The sequence below is a fragment of the Lissotriton vulgaris genome, chromosome 2_2 (assembly GCF_964263255.1).
Source record: "Lissotriton vulgaris chromosome 2_2, aLisVul1.2, whole genome shotgun sequence".
Lineage (NCBI taxonomy): Eukaryota > Metazoa > Chordata > Amphibia > Caudata > Salamandridae > Lissotriton > Lissotriton vulgaris.
In genome coordinates, this window is record NC_141688.1 from 24,157,950 (window position 1) to 24,177,925 (window position 19,976).

Below are 19,976 nucleotides of genomic sequence, written 5' to 3' on the forward strand. Positions count from 1 at the left end.
CTGTGATTGGTTTCTGAGGTAATGTTTTGTGTGTTAGGGGTGCTTGGCTGTCGCTCTATGGAAGGGGGTCTTATTTTTCTGGATGTAAGTACGAGCTTTTGCTGCTGCTCGACTATTCCTGAACTTGACCTTTGTTTGCCCTTTTTGCTGGTGCTATGGGACATGGCAGGAGTGCTGTCACTATAGTTGGTGCATAAATGGCGGCCATTGGGTCCTTTAGAAAGAAACATTTCTGAATGCCTTTTTTTACCTGGACTAAGGGGTCTTGTTTCCGGCGTTGGTGCAGAGACTAGCCTCTCTCTGTGTCCGTGGGCCTCACTTTTTGTACTGCTGTCTGGCCCTTGCACAGTGACGTTTTTCTGCCGAACGGTCCCAGATCTCATGTTTCTTTATTGAACAGTCGTGCTATTGGCTTGTTTCCCCTTAAGGGCGCTGCTGATGTCCTTTGTTTTGGTCCTTTATTTGGTTGCGATAGGTAATGGAGTTTCGTGTTGGGGTTAACTGTGATTGTTGGACCAATTTTTGCCGGTCAGCCGCACCACTGGTGACCCTATTCAGTTGCAATTGGTGGTGAAAATTAGTATTGATGCAGCGCTGCAATAGTTGGATCACTATTCGCGGATCTACTGCGCCAGGCAGTATAGCTTTGGTGCTGGCGGCCTACTGTGATGATTACGCAGGTTCTTTAGCTGCTTCCACTGCTTCCCCCTCTGCGTTCTGTCTTGCTACACCCCTGGCCCCAAGCGCCTAGCTATTGCCCAATTTCCCCTCCGTGGTAGGGACTTTTCAGGGGGGCGCCGTCTGTTATTTATGCAGGATTTGTTGTAATTACAATGTTTGCAGTGTCCTCTGCTTACTCACTGTTTTGCTCACTGCCTCTCGCCAGACCTCGCCGGTGCTGACTCCGCTCCGCTTAGGGCACTCCGCTTGGCTCCGCTTTGTTCAGACCCCCACACATAGCACTCTGCTTCTATGCCCCGTGCTTTGCGCGCTAACATCAGCCTCCAAGCGTAGGCGACCTCCCCCCCCACCAGCCTCCACAGCCGAGAGTAGAGGGACGGGGTCACGGCACCAATACACCAGCAGCGCGTTACAAAAAGAGGGGTTAACCCATGCAGTCTCGGGGACCTGGGCGCTATATGATACATATAAGAGGGGGGTCCCCGTAGGAAGGAATTGTGTATTGTATATAACAAACACAGCAAATTACAAAAATCATCAAGCAAAAATTATGTAAACGGAAATCAGATTGGCATATGTTATTTAATGACCAATGCTTTATGATTAGTATCTACAATCAAAACATCAAGTGGATTAAAGGCCCCAAAGGGGGGAGAAAGGGAGGGGTAGTGCTCAAGGAAGTGTCGAGAGGTTATAACATAGTGTAAGGAAGTAACAATACAAATTGGCAAAGGTTATCCAAAGATAATCTGAATACAAACGTCCCAAATCAGGACTACAAATTCAAGAACAAATATGAACATAGCAATTCCACGGTCACAACTAATTATTAGTAAATTCAAGAGTGTGCCGGAAAGACAAATTGCAGAAAGAACTGTCGACGTTTCGACCCCTATCTATAGGCCAAATGGAGTCCTTTTACGGGGTCTTCATCAGGACATCAAAGTGGGGAAGAAAGGTGGGGCCATTCTGTATAAAAAATATATAAACACGTATTTGACAACAGTCCATACGGAGGATGAAGAGCATCATCCTATCTAAAAATTAGATACAACAAAAAATAAATTAAATCTGATTTACCATGGTTGGATACCCCAAAGAGGGGTTCAATACATGTGCGGAGGAACCACGCTGAACGTCGTGGTAGGTCTGGAGATGATACAACTAAACGCGTAGGCGACCTCCCCCTCCCCCCCACCAGCCTCCACAGCCGAGAGTAGAGGGACGGGGTCACGGCACCAATACACCAGCAGAGCACGACAGGGTGAGGCGAGGCGGTGGTGGCAAGGCGTCTTTTGATCTTTAAATTTTGATCGCGGTTTAGCTGCTCCCGCTGTGTGCTGCAGAACTCTCCTGCCGGTCTCGACAAACCGCAAAACCCGTAATGGACTCCCAAAGACAACCCACCAAATCACTACTCATCCAGCACTATTATTTAGCGGTGTACTTGAGAATCAAGATTGCTCATTGCTGGGAACGGAGAATGGTCAATGTGTTATCAAAATTCGTTTTGACCATATCAGAGATTGCGAGCATGTTTATCTCCAAATATTCTATACATTTAGAGTGCCATTCTATTGGATACTCCAAAGGGCCGAGTGTAGTGGCTTGGGTGAGAGGGAAAATATGGAATTTGCCCCAAATGGTACACAATCTTGTGTCCACTAAAACAGATTACCCTGCAAACCAGGGATGTCAGATTGTCTGCTGGTTGTACAATATAGATGCACGCATAATCACAAAGTGCTTCTACCAGAGACCGACCAAGTACATAAAGGCCTCTATGTGCATGTAGCTCTCTCAGTACACAAACCAATGGCTCTATCTCCAGTGGGAAGAGTATAAGAAACAATGGGCAGCCCTGATGGGTGCCCCTCTCAATGGTAATAAGAGTAGGAGGGAGTTTTGAGGCCATTAATAGTTACTTAGGCTGTTGATCATAGATTAGGGTTATTATCGGAGGTAATATTTTGCCCAATCCGAGGCATCTGAGTACTTCTGACTTAAAGGCCACTCAGGGGAGTCAAAGGTCTTTTCTGCATCATAAAAGTGATTTTGATTTTTGCGGGTGCTACGAAATGATGAAGTATTGTCAATACTGTGCGAGTGTTGTGGAAAGTTTTCCTAACCGGAAGGGTAATCATCTTGGAGGACAAGTTTCGACATCAGACGGAGGACAAGTTTCGACATCAGACGGATAAGTCGATTGCCTATCATTTTGGGGTAATCTTGTCAGTATATAAAAGAGAGAGAGAGGCCTTAAAGATTAATTGTTGCAGAGGCTTACCTGTCTTAGGCAGGACAGTGATGAGTGAATATCTATTTTCAAAGGCTCCTCATAGACACGAAGTGGGGGAGGTGAGAACACAAAAACTGGACTGTGGACCAATTTGTTGCCACAGGCACCAACAACAGAAATATTTACCAATATATTGGATTGGAACACACATCCCCGTGTGCAAACATTTAACAGCGCTCTCTGTCCAAGAACGCCACCCTTACCACAAGGTCAAACGAATTCTTAACTTATATTAAAGATGCACCACTTATAGATGTATATATTATATCAAGTCCATCTAATAAATGCAATTCCTCCTTTATTGTTTTTTTGTATTCTTTTTATTTGATGAATCACAGCCAACATGTTTCGTTCTGAAACCAGAACTTCTTCAGGGCTGCAAAATTAAAACCTATACAAAACAACATATAAACCGCAGATATAAATACAAACATCACAGTCCACATAAACGTCAACCATATGACCGATTTAACCTCATAGATGCTAGTAAACATCCCTCCCCAGTGCTGCGCTGTCCATTGGAACCAGTGCTGAATGGACGTCCAATGGTCGTGCGCAGCACTGGGGAGGTAGTGCTGCCGTCGGCCAACGCACCGACGCAGCACTTAAGGGGTTAAATACATAAACGTGCAAAGAAAATCCATAGAAGGTCCATAATAAAACATAAAACAATACATACACGGTGTGTATATATATACCGATGCGGAGCACCCATATATATATACACACACACACACTAGACTAACAACCATATTGAACATGTGCAGAAACATGAAGCCATAGGTGTGTTGTGCATGTACACCTTTACCGACCATTTGATATAATAGCCCTTATATTAATTGTGTATCAAGTTTGGGAAGAAAAAGCCTAAAAGATCACGCAATAAATAACTACTCTTGCAGTAGAAAAGTAGTCATAGAAATCCATTACCATCATGCTGGGATTTTGATACCGGGTGGACTTTATTGTAGCACCCTGGTATGAACTGATGTGAATGATACATTGACTGGCTTGAGAAGTCTAAAAAGTCCGGATATGCCCATAATAGATCTAATGTAGCTGTCCCAGGGGATAGTGGTTCATATACAGGAGTATCTGTGGGCACACATGTGAGGAAGCATTGGATGCATTGATTGGGGGACAGAATGATGCACTAGTAGCTTAGAAAACAACTGATGTGAAGAAGCTTGTTTTCTGTTTTTTTTTTTTAAAGTTAAAAATTCGTGGTCCCGTTGTTTGTGAATTAATTGCAAGCCAAAATATTGAAAAGTTGTTGCATATTTGGTATTTCGAGGGTTTTTCCGAACCGGGCTCGGTTCAAGTACCCTTCCCTACCTAAGATGGCCACCACACATAGTCAGGACGTGACGTATCACGTCACGTCAGGGGCGGCACTGAAGTTAGGATTAATATCAGATTCCTCGCACTGGGGAACACGAAGGAGCCACAGTAGCGCCGGAGTGACACGGCAACAGTAAGATTTCATGTGCAGCATGCCTGAGCTAAGTATGAAAGGGACTATACTAATTGATTCCTATGTGTTTGAACGCTGCATTTAAGATCGCGCGCTCAACCTATTTGTCACAAACTATAGTGGCTGTAGATATGAATGGGGATGGGATCGTGTACTGGAAAAAGTAACAGTCAGTTGGACGCAAGGTATACATTATGAAGTGTGCCTTATACACGGCATGTTTTTATTTGTTTTTGGCATACAGGGGGCTTGAGATTGACCGAGCCACTAGCTGACACGTGATCATGAGACACTAGGTCCATTTTTAACGGATGGTTGCTGGTATGAACGAACTTAGCAACCATCAGCTCAACAATTTGGTTGAACCAGCTCCAGTGTTGGTTTTATGTGCTCTCGAGGATTACCCCGGGATGAAGGGGTGTAGTGAATTTACTGCTGTGTTCTGTTTTACGTTATCACAGGTCCTTTGAGTGTGAAGAGTGAAATTAGAGAACCCCCTTATTTCCATGACGAAGTTGCTGGAATTTTGAGCAACGAAACATGTTGGCATTGAAGTGAATAAATATGGTATATGATTAACCATTTTTTAATTGGGAAGGTTTGCAGCAGTGGAATAAAGTTGGAAAGCCAGCAAACCTCACCAGATTTTTGTATTTACTTTCATGAACCTGACGCACGGGTTCTTATTTCTGGGGTTCTAGGTGTATATTCCTTTGAATAGTGCACATATTGGTTGTTGTTCACTATTAGGGCACTGCACACACGTTTGCATTATTTTTGCACACAAAAATCTCTTTTTTGGTTTTTTTCTTCACACACCACACACAGAGAGAGAGTGACCGATGATGACAAGTGGGTAAACTGGCTATTACCAGCCAGGAACCCCCTCGGGTATTGCTACTGTGAGGCACTCTCTCTCAGCTCACAAATATTTATTATAATTTTTTGAATGTGAGGATTGACCTGATGATAGGAGATTCATAGAAATATACACCTTGACCTAAAGAAGTAGTGTTTATTAACACACTCACTGGGTTTTAAAAATATTGGTTATATATAAAAAAAAATCCTGAGTTAGGTCTTACATATATAGGTGTTTGATGAGGTAAGGCCTCTATTTGTTGTCGCGGAGGTATATTGACGACATTATTATGTTGTGGAAGGGAACTCCTAGTCAGCTTATGGAGTTCCATGCTTTCTTAAATGACAATCCCCATAATGTAAGTCTCACTCTAAAATATAGTCAAAGCAGTATTGAGTTTTTGGATATCCTGTTCTACATCAATAATGATAAAATACATAGCACTATCTTTCGCAAAAGTACATCAAGCAATAGCACATTGCATGCATCTAACGCTCATCCAAAATCAGTCATTAAGAACATTCCATTTGGAGAAATGGTGCGTGTCCATTGTAATTGCAGCTGAGGCGAGACATTTTGGGTTACTATCAATGATTTAAAAACAAGATTCAGACAACGAGGATTCGATTAAGACACTGAGAAGGGAAGATTGAAGAATTCAAAGATCTCTAGGGTGAGCACATTGCAGAAACAACCAAGTAAAAAACGTTCAAGGGTCACGTTTGGCTTTCATTACACAATATACGAATACTGCAAATTTATTCAACATACTCAAACGTCATTAGGGACAACTATATGAGACTCCAGAGTTTGAAGGAATTTGTTACAGCAACACCAAAGGTAACATTTCGAAGAGGCAAAACACTTCCTAATTTGTTATGTCCAGGTTATCCTCTAAGTTCGACACCTAAGACATGGCTCCCTACTGCTCCTATGGGCTTTAACATTTGCTCAAGTTGCAATACGTGCCCCTTTGGAAAGAATAAGGTAATGCATTTCCAATACAATACATTGAAGAAACATGATATAAGACACTTTATAAACTGTAAAACAAGTCATGTTGTATATGTCATAGGTTGTAAGTGCAACAAGATGTGTGGGTAGCACTGTGCGACCTCTAAAATCCCGCATACAGGATAATGTACAAGTTTTTAAAATATAGGATTTGAAATATCCTATGACATACCACATGAGGGAACATCACAGTGATAACAGTAGGATCTGGTTTCATGGTATTGATCATGTTCCCTGCCACCCTCATGGTGGTAATGGGGAACTAACTACGCAAAAAGGAAGCCATGTGGATTTGTCGCCTTAGATGTATAGAGAAGGGACACAATACTGATGATGAAATGCATTATTTTCTGTAAAAATGAATGCAGAACTATGTTGCCTTCTCTTTGGTTATCTATTGCTCGGTCTTGAAATGTAACTTTGAACACTTTATAAATAGGGCCAATTATTGATAACATCTCTTTATACTCACTCTGTTTTACTTTGTGTATCAGTATGCTGCTGTTAATACCTTGTGCAACGGTCATTATTTCATGAAGCATATGTTTTTGTTCTTAGGTCACTGGTCAATCTGATCTTATGATATATATACATACATATATTATATGTGTGTCGAATTTTTTTTGCCATTTGGATCGGTCTTCACTATCAAAACTTTACCACTTTTTCAATAAACTTAATTGATGATTGATTTTTGATATACTTTGGAGTTAAGTCACGTTATTTTATAATGGTAGTGGTTTTCAACAGTACACTTTATTTTTAGATGATGTTGCTGCTGTTGATGATCCCCATCGTGTTTTGATGCTCTGGCTCACTTTTTTTTTTATAAACAATTTGGCTTAAGCGTACTTAATATGCGGTTACTCGTTCTTGCTGTTATTAATAATCCTGATCGTGTTTTTAGGTATTGGCTTGTCGTAATTTGGCGATGGCCGAGTTAGCGCTTAGCTGTGCTACACGTTTCCCGTTTAACTTGGCCATATTCGGAAACGCCATTTTGTGTGTTACGGCGGCCATCTTAGATCATAAGCGGCCTCGCGGCCAGCATGGCCTTTAGTCCGTTGTCCGTGCCATTGACCACTTCAGTTTGCCCAGCAACAGGCTATTTTTAGTACTGGTCAAGCCCGTACATGCGCAGACCCCATTGACCAGTCACCCCTCTGGAATGTGCCGCCTAAACTGACCAGCAGAGTTGTAACCCCTCCAATAAGCTGGCTGTGTTTCAAAGATGACCTTATATGTACATAATGCTTGTAACTTTGTGCCGCCCATTGTTTTATTACCTGTAAATTGTATAAAAGAGCAAGTCACACCGATGTTCGGTGTGATACTTCTTGCATTACCGAAGGGTGCTGTAGGAATGTACCACCACCCCATGGGGTCTTAATAAACTTGTTCTTTGCATTTTTCAGTTTCCGTGCCAACAGTTCTTTCGGTGTAAGTGGGTTATCTTCGGAACATGTAGGCCTTGGGAACCCAATACCACAAATTGGCGACTCTGGTGGGACTCATCGGCGACTCGGATGCCCGAAGGAGAGGTCGTGACGAAGGTCTGGATACTCGCCATGGACGCGCGCTGCCACTGAGTGACCCGAGTCTTGGCACCCACGGTGTTTTTTCCTTTCCTTCCGATCTGACCTTCCAGGTGGCGCCGGTCTCCGACTGAGTCCTCGATTGTCCGTGTTGCTGGATAAAGTGCCGTTTGGCTGATTCGATTACAAGACCTTGGCAGTTGGAAACTGGACCTTTGAGGCTTTGGGTAAGATTTGTGATCGGTAAGGTAGTCTGCGGACGCTTACTGAAGTCCTATGATTTGTGATCGGTAAGGTAGTCCTCGGACGCTTGCCGAAGTCCTATGACCTATGACTTTGATTTGAGTTAGCTAACATTTGTGAATTTGTGAACTTTGAAAAATATATGTGTAGTGCACTTCACATAGGCAGGCATGTAGAGATGTTTCTCTAATTTTGTTTTTTTCCTTTGAGCGGCACGTTTGTGTGAAGTACTGTAAGTGCCATTTTTTACGGTATCGCGCTTTCGTGGTACCTTTTGAACATGCCTGTTTTAAGCACACTCCGAGGGATGTGCTGTCTTGGAAATGGTACCACAATTAGGTTAGCGGAAGCACAGCCGGCTCCCCCAGAGGGAACACCAACTAGGGACATGTATATAAAATATGGCCTTCCACCTATAATGTACAGTAAATTATGGAATAAGTATACTAAATCAGATCCTGAATTGCAATGGCCTCTACATGGGTCGTTCGATTTACGCAAAGTACAGTTTGTGGAGCAATGTTTGTTTCAACGCAGGTCTAGACAGAACATGTTTGATTGTGTACGAATGTGGGAGAAAGCGGTGCGTGAGCGAATGAAGCGTGAAGTTGCCTTGGCGGACAAAGAGCAGCGTAAGGCTGCTCGGGATAAGGCTTTACAGCTTGAGGAAAAAGAGGCGCAGGAAAAGAAGGAGAGGGAGGAACGGGAACATAAATTGCAAACGACTGGTCAATTTCCTATTCGTCGACCGCTTTATCCTGTCCTTAATAATGAAATTGATGATTTTTCATTGCTAGATCGATCACCGCCTCCGTACGTTTCGCCTACGGCTCCAACTGCAGAATCGGACGAGGACGGACAGGATAAGTCGGGAAAGAAGGGTGTATCTGGTCTCAGGTTTTCTGCGGAGAGATCCGCACATTTACGTAGTTGGGCTCGTAGAGTGAACACGAAGTATGCTACTCAGTCTGAAGTTATTTCTGAAAGGGGTACTTGGACAGACCAGGAGTTACTGTATTTTTTGGCTACTTTGGCAGATGAAGTTGTTACCTCATATCGTAAAGTTTTAGATACGCTAGAACCTAAGGCTGTGTCAGTTCATCGTGAGAATCTAGATACAGGTGTATTTGTTCTTGCAGATGTCGATGCCTTTTACAATCAACTGATCCAGCTGCGAGATGAGGCTATCAGATTGCGGGACGAGCGGAAAAGGAATAAGGAGTCCGGGCCGGAATCTGATGGGCAATCTAAGGAGTGTTCTCTCCGGGGTTCAGATAAGAGTTCTGCAATGCAGGTTATGCCTATGCGTGAAGCCGCACCTTTGTATGTTCCACCAAAAGGGGAAGGTACAGATGCTGATAAAATGTCAAAGGATGCGAAGGGGTATTTTATATATAACTGGGTGTATACGCCTTGGAATAGAGCGGATGTTATGGCATTGAAAAATTCTTTACCTGACCTTCGTAAAAATCCGGCAGCGTTCTATGAAGGGGTGGAAGGGGCTATTTCGTCTTGTGTGATGACTCTTGTTGACATAGATCTGTTTTTTGGGTTAATACTTCCGCCTGACATGTGGAGACAAATCCGTAAAAATAATGATGAAACAATACTTGGGGGTACATGGAAAGAGATAAATGAAGCTGATTTAGAGAGGAAACCGGCATGCAAGCCTTGCCAGTTGATTTTAGACCTCCCAACGGCCATTTTGATTAAATTAAAAACGCTCGTACCTTCTAAAAAGATCGATTGGACCAGGTTAGCTTCGTGTAAGCAAAAGCCAGATGAAACGGTTTCAGATTTCTTTACACGCTTCGAAGAGGCGTTTCACGATTACAGTGGTCAATCTTTAACAGACGATACAGGTCGGCATTTGTTTGTAGATAAGTACGTGGCTAATCTCCTACCGGAGATTGCAAAGCGATTGAAATCAAGTGAAAGTTCCTGGGCCACGGCGACCCCTGCGTCTTTGTTGACTATGGCTCAGTATTATGAGCGGCAGGAGTTGGAGGCTAAAGAAAGTGTTGATAAAAAGGCAAAAGAATTGAAAACGAAGGTGATGTTGGCACAGGTTCGTGGAACACAGGGTAGAGGGAATGAAAGAGGTAGACGAGGTGGAGGAAATACGTCGTATGGTCGTACGGATATAGCGGAGGATCAATGTGCTTATTGTAAAGAGTTTGGGCATTGGGCTGAGGACTGTCCGGTACTTCGTGAACAACGTAGTCAGCGTGGTCGAGGAGGTGATAGGTCGCGGGGCGGTTATACGGGGGCGAGAGGTGGCGGAGGTGATCGTGGAAGGGTTGAGCAGAGGGGTCGTGGCCAGGATGAACGAAATACTTTTGATAGACGAAACCAATATCAGATATCAGAGGGTGAAAATGTGGAGCACCAGGATTATGTGCATGCATAGGACTGCGTAGGATGGGGTGCGGAACCAATTGAAGTGCCGGTAGATCAGGAGGGTCCATATGTAACAGCGGGCATTTTGGGTTCTACTGATCAATTCCTAGTCGACACCGGAGCTACTCGTAGCGCTTTGTCAAAGAAATTGGTTCCGAGGGCTCCCCTGTCTGGCGAAATGATAACATGTGTAGGGTTTGATGGCACACCCTCCCCTAGCCCTTTGTCCAAACCCCTTGCACTCTGTCTTGACAAATTTTTTAGTTTTGGCCAATTTTTGTTATCGCCCTATACACCAGATAATATTTTGGGCATCGATTTGCTTAAATACTTTCGAGCAACGATACGGTGCGCTCCTGAAGGAGTGCGGGTTATCCTGAATGACAATTACCCTGACCCAAATAGGTTCTATACCATATTAGACATTCCAGCTTTGGCCTCTCTCCCGCACACGTTATGGGCGACCTCAGACACGGATGTGGGGGAGATGCGCATTCCACCTATTCATATTACTGTTAAGGAGGGGGCCTCTCTGCCACGGGTGCCTCAGTACAAGATTTCGAGGGAAGGTGAAATTGCCCTGACTCTCATTGTTCAGGATTTGATAACTGCAGGAGTGGTGGAAGAGGTTCCTTATAATGTTTGTAACAGCCCTATTCTTCCGATTCTTAAGAGAGATACTGACGACAAAGTCTATCGCTTTATTATTGACTTGAGAGAGATCAACAAAATTGTCATTCCCCAATATCCGGTGGTGTCCGACATTACGACCTTCCTTACACTGGTACCACCAACGGCAACGACCTTTAGTGTAATTGATTTGAAAAACGCTTTCTTTTCTGTCCCTGTCCATCCCGATAGCAGATATCTGTTTGGCTTCACGTTAAATAATAAATCGTATAGATTTTGTTGTGTTCCCCAAGGTTACACTGAGAGCCCGAGTATCTACAGCCAGGCTTTGAAAAGGCAGCTTGATTCCTTTGAGTTGCAATCGGGGGTTGTTCTCATTCAATATGTGGATGACCTTCTGCTTGCTGCAGATTCTTACACGCAATGTGAGGAGAGTACGATTGCATTGCTTTCTTTTCTGGCGCAGAATAATCACAAGGTTTCTAAGAAAAAGCTACAATACTGTAGACCAAAGGTGACCTACCTCGGTCATCTTTTGTCTAAGGAGGGGCGTGCATTGACATCAGATCAAATTCAGGCAATTTTAGATACACCAGTCCCCCGCACACAGAGAGATGTACGCGCCTTCATAGGGTTAACGTCCTTTTGTAGGCAGTGGATCATGGGGTTTTCGCACATTATAAAGCCTTTGCTAGCGTTACTGTCCAAAACTACACCAATGCCCCTTGAATGGACAGATGAATGTCAAAATGCTTTTGATCAACTAAGACAAGCCCTTTGCTCTGCACCCGTATTAGGTACACCAGATTATACGAAGATTTTCACATTGTACGTACACGAGAAAGATGGGTGCGCGTTATCAGTATTAGTGCAGACAAACGGGGACAAGCAGAGGCCATGTGCATACTTTTCTGCTATTCTTGATCCTGTAGCGCGAGGGTTACCTGGGTGTTTCCGAGCAGTTGCAGCAACAGCAGTAGCGATACGGCAGAGTGAGGGAATAGTGTTATCGCACAAATTGTTGGTGTTAGTTCCCCATGCAGTAGATGCCCTGCTAAATCAAACAAAGACCCAATATCTCACGAGTGCACGGTTAACAGGATATGAGCTTACACTGTTGGCGCCACATATCACACTAAAAAGATGTGCTACTCTGAACCCTGCCACTTTATTGCCCTATCCGGTCGAGGAGGGTCAGGAAGAAAAACATCATGACTGTGTTTTCCTGACCGAGGAACAGACAAAGGGTCGTGTTGACCTACAGGATATGCCACTTCCAGATGTGGATGGGGAACTGTGGGTTGATGGATCATGTTTGAGGCTGCCAGATGGCACGACTTCCGCGGCCTATGCAATCACGACACTTAAGACAGTGGTGGAAACGGCTAGAATACCACAGAAATCGGCTCAAGCAGCGGAGCTGATAGCCTTGACAAGAGCCTGCGAACTGAGTGCTGGTTTATGTGTGAACATATACACAGATAGCCGGTACGCCTTCGGAGTAGCACATGACTTCGGTCTACTCTGGAGAGAGCGTGGGTTTTTAACTTCTCATGGAGTACACATTATGCACGGAGAACTGGTGCGTGATCTCCTAAATGCGTTGCTTTGCCCAAAGAAAGTAGCGATAATAAAATGTAGCGCCCATAAAAAGATCACTGATGAAGTGGGACAAGGAAATGCCTTTGCGGACAGCATAGCGAGACAAACGGCTATGTCTCGAACTGACTCCCCCATGTATGTGACAAAATCCCAAGCAGAGCGATGGAATGATGCTAGAGCGGAAATATTAGATATTCAGAAATCAGCTACTGAATCAGAACTTGCGGCATGGGCAACTGATGGGATGCTAGATGATGAAGGGTGTTGGAGAAGCAAGGACATGGAGAAATGGAAATTGCCTGCAGCTTACTTGCAAGCGATGGTCCAGATGACACATGGGTTGGCGCACGTGGGGGCTCTTGCAATTACTCGATTGTTAACACGAGTTTGGGAGCATCCCGAGATTGCTAACACTGCCAAGAGAGTAGTGCAGACCTGTCTGATATGTTTGCAGCACAATCCTGCTAAGGGGACCCATACTCCGAAAGGAGGGTTCGTTCCACCTTCTGCACCATTCGAGGTACTTCAAATGGATTACATCCAGCTTGAGCGCTGCAATAACCTTAAGTATGTCTTAGTGGTGGTGTGCGTTTTTAGCAAATGGGTTGAAGCCTTCCCCACGAAAGATAATACAGCTTTAACAACAGCTAAGGTGTTGCTCAAGGAGTATTTTCCTCGCTTTGGAGTTTGCAAATTTTTATGGAGCGATAATGGGCCTCATTTTGTCGGGAAAATTGTGGAGTATGTGCTGAAGGGGTTAGGGATCCAACAGAAGTTTCATGCTGTGTTCCACCCTCAGTCGGCAGGTCTTGTCGAGCGGTATAATGCCACGCTGAAACTAAAACTGGCTAAGATCGTGGCGTCCACGTCATTGAAATGGCCGGATGCCTTACCGCTAGCGTTACTCTCTCTTAGATCAGTGCCCCACTCTCGGACAGGCCTCACACCATATGAAGTGGTGTTTGGAAGGCCTATGAATATCTGGGGGGTACCTAAGCCGCGATTGATACATGATGTGCCTTGTATAATGATGAACGATTATTTGGCACGATTAACAAATGATTTGCTTTCTATTCATCAACAGGTTCGAGAAGCGCTCCCCGACAACTCTACTGGAGAAGGCCATGATCTTCGCCCTGGTGATCATGTTATGATCCGGTCGTTTGAGAGGGCGAACAGCTTGGAGCCGAGGTGGAAAGGCCCCGAGCAGGTCCTCCTTGCAACTCGAACAGCTGTACGAGTGACCAATAGGAAGCGGTGGATACATTCAACACATTGCCGTCGTGTCTCTCCTGACCTGGTGAATCCTGCTGTGTTGACAGACTTCCAAGAAATTTTGGAGAAAGAAAAGAGCCCAGCTGTGACATCGGCCAAAGCTGAGGGAGCCTTCCCGGACCATACTGTTTCTGGACGAGAGCGCTACAATCTGCAGCCACGATAAGAAGATTTTTGGTTTTCGAGACTGGTTGGTTACCGCTCTGGGGTTTGTGAAACGGAAACCGGGAATCTCAAGGGGGGGGGGGGATCAGTTCTGCCAAGAGTAGTGACACCCGTCTTGACCCCGGAGAAGAAAACAACGGCTACCTCGGAGCTCAGCACCGTATTTTTCCTTTTTAGGTGTAATACACACATATGTACATTTGAGAACTTGTGAACCTTTGAACTTTTAAGACTTTGAACAATAATTGAACTATGGCGTCTTCTGCATCACGGGATAAACGAATAATTGGTGCCATCCTCTTTGTCCTAACGATTGTGGTGATAGCAGTGATAGCCTGGGTAGTTGAACTTGTGGTGCCTGCACGTAAACATTTGCTGCCGACTACCCCGGCTCCATCTGAACATTTTCACTTCACCTTGCCTTACCATGAATAACGGCACCGACAGACTTACTTGAACAATAGCTTTATTCAGATCCTGCATCATACACCTAATATGACAAATACGTCTAATTGCTGGGTGTGTGGGATGTTGCCCGGGCACCAGAAGAAAGGGGGCACTCCACTCATTCCACTCCCGTTCTCACATAATGGATCCTGCAATGCCTGGTACACTCTTCTCTTCACTTTGAGATGGCCAACAAAAGGGGGGTGCTTTTCCGTTTGAATAAAGTATGTTATCACGACCGGGATGGGTATCCACGAGCTGAGGGTACTCTATTTGAATGGGAAGAGTATCGCCCCGACAATATATCTGCTCCACGTGTTTACAGTAATCAACGTAACATTAATGTTTCCAGCTCACATGTTATAAATGTTATTGCCACAAAAGCTGATTTGTGTATACGTAATAAAGGTACAATCTCGGTTGGGAAAAGCGAATGCAATATTACAATCACGTTTGACAGCCCGAATGGCATATCGTTTGTAGCATCACGAAATACGTATTTTATTTGTGGAACGAAGGGTTATCATCAGCTCCCGTTGGGATGGTTAGGTACTTGCTATGTATCTTTTGTACTGCCTCCTGTATTCATTGCCCCACCGATGTACCATAATGATTATATTTTGTATCATGATTTTGTACTGAATCGTGTTAAACGTGCTGTTGTTCTAGATGACATTGACCAGACAGACACTGCTTTGCAACAGTATGTGGATTTCAATTTGGGACTGTTTTCCTTTGTTGGGGCTGCTTTGAATAGTCGAAAGATACGACGACTGACCCGTGTAGTTGAGGCTGTAGCAAATGATACTGCTATTGCGTTGGGGAATATTACTGAGGAACTTCAGATTTCTAGGATCGTTACGCTCCAGAACCGAATGGTTCTAGATGTAGTTCTAGCTGACCGTGGGGGGTCATGTAGAATCATCGGAAGCAGCTGTTGTGTCTATGTACCTGACAATTCACCATCTGTTTATAATGCCATTTCGAAACTGCATAAGATAGCTGCAGAAATACACCCGGATAATGGAACTTGGACTCTTTCAGGGTGGTTCTGGTCAATGCTTACCACTTGGGGTTGGAAATTGCTAACGATTCTATGTATCATTGTAGGGATACTGTTTGGTGTATGCTTATGTATTCAATGTGGTCCAGCTTTGTGTTCTATGTGCCTATCGGCGTGTATACCATCAAGACGAGCTCTTGCTCATGATAAAATGATGCTTCATAAAGAAGTAACCCAAATAATGTTGATCGATATTGAAGATGAACACTCAGATTATGTTCACTATGAGGTAGCTTCAGCTAAACGCTAAAAGGGTCGTCTGTCGTAATTTGGCGATGGCCGAGTTAGCGCTTAGCTGTGCTACACGTTTCCCGTTTAACTTGGCCATATTCGGAAACGCCATTTTGTGTGTTACGGCGGCCATCTTAGATCATAAGCGGCCTCGTGGCCAGCATGGCCTTTAGTCCGTTGTCCGTGCCATTGACCACTTCAGTTTGCCCAGCAACAGGCTATTTTTAGTACTGGTCAAGCACGTACATGCGCAGTCCCCATTGACCAGTCACCCCTCTGGAATGTGCCGCCTAAACTGACCAGCAGAGTTGTAACCCCTCCAATAAGCTGGCTGTGTTTCAAAGATGACCTTATATGTACATAATGCTTGTAACTTTGTGCCGCCCATTGTTTTATTACCTGTAAATTGTATAAAAGAGCAAGTCACACCGATGTTCGGTGTGATACTTCTTGCATTACCGAAGGGTGCTGTAGGAATGTACCACCACCCCATGGGGTCTTAATAAACTTGTTCTTTGCATTTTTCAGTTTCCGTGCCAACAGTTCTTTCGGTGTAAGTGGGTTATCTTCGGAACATGTAGGCCTTGGGAACCCAATACCACAGGCTGACTTTGGTGTTTATTTTCCTGTTATAAATAATTTGCCATAGCGTATTGATAGTGTATTTACTCGTTTCTTCTCCTTTCCTCGAATGAGTCGCGGTATATGGATCTCTTCATGACCATCAGATTACACTAGTGTGGGAATATGAATAATGGGAATACTTTTTGACTTAAGTCCTGATGAAGAGAGAAATGGGATATGGTAACGCATATGATTCGTTAAATTAAATACTTTCGTGTGTTATTTTTCGTAAGTGAATTAAATATTTATTTTTTCATGTACAAATTACCCTATAGTGTCCGGTACCACGGTGTTTTAGATTTAGGAGGTCGTGGCTAATTATTCGAGCAATCTTTGGGGATTTTTTCAGAAATCTATTTTCTTCATAAGACACCATTATAAGTCTTGTATCTACTTCAAGATGGTGAAGATATTGGAGAGGGGCATCACGGCCGATGATGGGAATACAGCCGGCTAGTCTGGGTCACGTGGGACGTTTGTTTTTTCCGTAAATGGTGACCGCTTGGTTGCTGTGCGGCGCAAATCTGGTGGGCACTTCCGAATTAATGGATGCAAAGTTGGATATATGGGCCCCTGTATAAAGTAAGGGACTCTTTTTGCCTACCCCAAATAGTGGATGGGGGTCTCTATTTTTGTGACACGAGCGCCAGGTTAGGTGCTTTGAGGACGGGTCAGTGTCATGTTTATTTATTTATTTATTTAAAAATTTATAAAGCGCGGCGTATACCCGTGGGTGTCTTGGCGCTATAATTTGCTGAAAATCTCAGAGTGAGGTGGTATATTCCTTCAGACGTATTATTTCTGAGCGGATTATTGATCAAATAACCATGTTTTTACCAGTTTTCTAAACTGAAGTAACGATGGTGCCAGTTTTATTTCCTTTGGGAGCATGTTCCAGATTTTGGCTGCAGCATTGGTAAAATGTTGCCGCCATTACACGCTTCTGTTTTATACGAAGTGAAATGTTTTAAATTGAGGGCTTGATCGATATTCACCCATACTTTACGTTAAATGTATCGCCGCAATGGCTTTAGTTGCCAGTTTATATAAGGCACTAAATGTGGGTACATTATATGTGTTTCGGTTATATATTTGCGTTGGCTGTTCGCCTAAACCATTACGCTCCGGACAAAGGGGTATTCTATGAATATCTATTGAAATGTTTGTAACTTTCGGGTGACATGGGCTTGGTATTTCTTGCATAACATTGATTAATAGTTTATATATCACTTTAGCATAGCAATATATGATTGATTTTTTAGAGGCACGTCGTATGATGGGTCCAGAATAAATACAGACAACACACCTCGATCATCCTATCAGGATATTACATTTGTGAAGGGAATTGTTGTTTAGTGGAAATAAGGAATGAATTTGTCAGGTAGGTACATCTTTGGTTCATATACTATAGTTCGATTAGGCACAATGATATAAAGATTTTCAGCCAGAGGTTGATCTATGGAGTACGTAAGATATGCCGATACACGGCCTTAATTTTAGAGGTAACTGGCGGCTCCAATATACGGAACGGCCAAAAGCCGATCCACGGCAAGATCATGGTTAATGAAAATGCAATGCGAAAAGTTGGTTATAACACCACCATATTTTATGTATGTTTTAACATATTGAATGTTTTTAATATACGCAAATGCACTATTGAAATGAATGTGAAATTATGACATTTTGATACTGTTTTTAAGGATGAAATAGTAATCTTTGCCCATGCCAAGATGGCGCTCACCAAGTTGTGAAGGTGACTAGCCCTACCTCGATGTTGTTACTCCCTATCTGGTAGAACTGTGTAAATACATGCTTCCCCGGTTCACATTTCGTGAACACACTGAGGAAGGGAGTTTCCCGAAACGCGTCTGTGGAAGCGTTGCGAATAAAGAACCATGGACAATTACCCCGTGAGTGCCTTGCTTCTTTCACGGCTGGGACGGGGACCCTCAGATATATAGATATATAGATAGATACACCTCCAACCGGTCACCGTGCAACAAACGCCTCATGCACGTTATCCAGTACGCAGACAACAAATCAAAATGTCCAAAGCCATTCTTCAGGTTGTTCTTTTTTTATTTTGTTTTTTCAAGCATAAAGTGCAGGGGTGCAAAAAACGCTGAATAGACGCGTTTCGGGCGTGAACGCCCTTGCTCACTGTTAGCGGTAAAATGGACTGGCTCACATTTAAATAGTACAATGCAAATTCAAAAAGGCGCGCCCAATGCAGTTCATTGACATAGCAGAAGGACTCAAATCATCATTAAGCTCAGTACACCATCATATATGGGGGCCATATTTGAACCGTCAAGATAATCTCAAATACAATAGAAACTAACATAGGTTATGTACAAGTACAAATACGGATTAAAATAGTAGTTCAATCAATTCTATTTGTCAATGAAATGGTGCATAAATGATCCATTGTTATTATCTATCCACATAAAAAAGTGCAAATGCATACCGTAAACATTTAATTTCAGTGCAAATTTCACTTTTATAAAATAAAGTGCAAAAGTGCAATGTTATACGCTCTGTGCAAATACGCAATTTAAAAAGTGCTTTCGTACTATCTGTGCAAATACGCAATGTCGATAAATATGATCATGATGGATCAGAGGCAAAAAGTATTGCTCAATAGAAAAGTAATGCACTTGACAAAATTGTTCGTAATCGCATGTGTTTGAACTAAAATTGCTGGGATAAATCCCTGGTGCTTATAGTTTACATGATTGCTTTCTGTACAGGGGCATGTGCGCCCATCATAAAGATTCACGGAATCACCAAATTGATCTGTGTTGTACTTATATTCGCAAATGCATCAGTCCATTGTTCCTAATGAACCAAAAAATAATAATAATAGTGAAGGAGTGAATAAGTGTCTCTGGGTGAATTTGGTTACCTGATAGGCTGTATCATTCATTTCAGATAATGGTTAATGTATATCACATCAGATATTGTCTATCTTCTAACCTCCCAATTTTCCCTCTGAATTGTTAAGGCACTCACATTCTGTGTGCAGTGCTGCTGCCTCCATCGATATATATTCTCCCCGCTTTCGAAGCCTTATAGGACTCCCACAGTGTGGCTGGAGTGTTCACCATTCTGGCTTTAATTCTGAAGTTTCTTATAATGGTTTTAAGTATTTACATACTGAAGGTGCAATCTAAGTTAATGCTTCAAACCGGAAGCGCCAGCAACCCCTGCACAGGAATTTCGAGGTGCTTTCTAAGGTGAGGGTGATTGGAGAGTGGTGAGACAGAGCTCCACGAAGAAGCCGGGTGTTGATTTCCCATGAAAACAGACAAGTAGGGCTGCTGATTAAATAGTAGTTGATACAAAATCTAGAGTCACTGCACCAAAGAGTAGAAAGTGAACTGTTAGAGGACTGGGCGCTGTGCATGCAAGCATTGGTAATCCCCATTTTC

General features: G+C 43.4%; 1 protein-coding gene across 9 annotated transcripts in view; it reads right to left on the reverse strand.

Annotated features, from left to right (window-relative positions):
* CSNK1G1 (casein kinase 1 gamma 1) overlaps positions 1-19,976 on the reverse strand; it is a 766,422-nt gene that overhangs the window by 721,275 nt on the left and 25,171 nt on the right. The window lies entirely within an intron of this gene.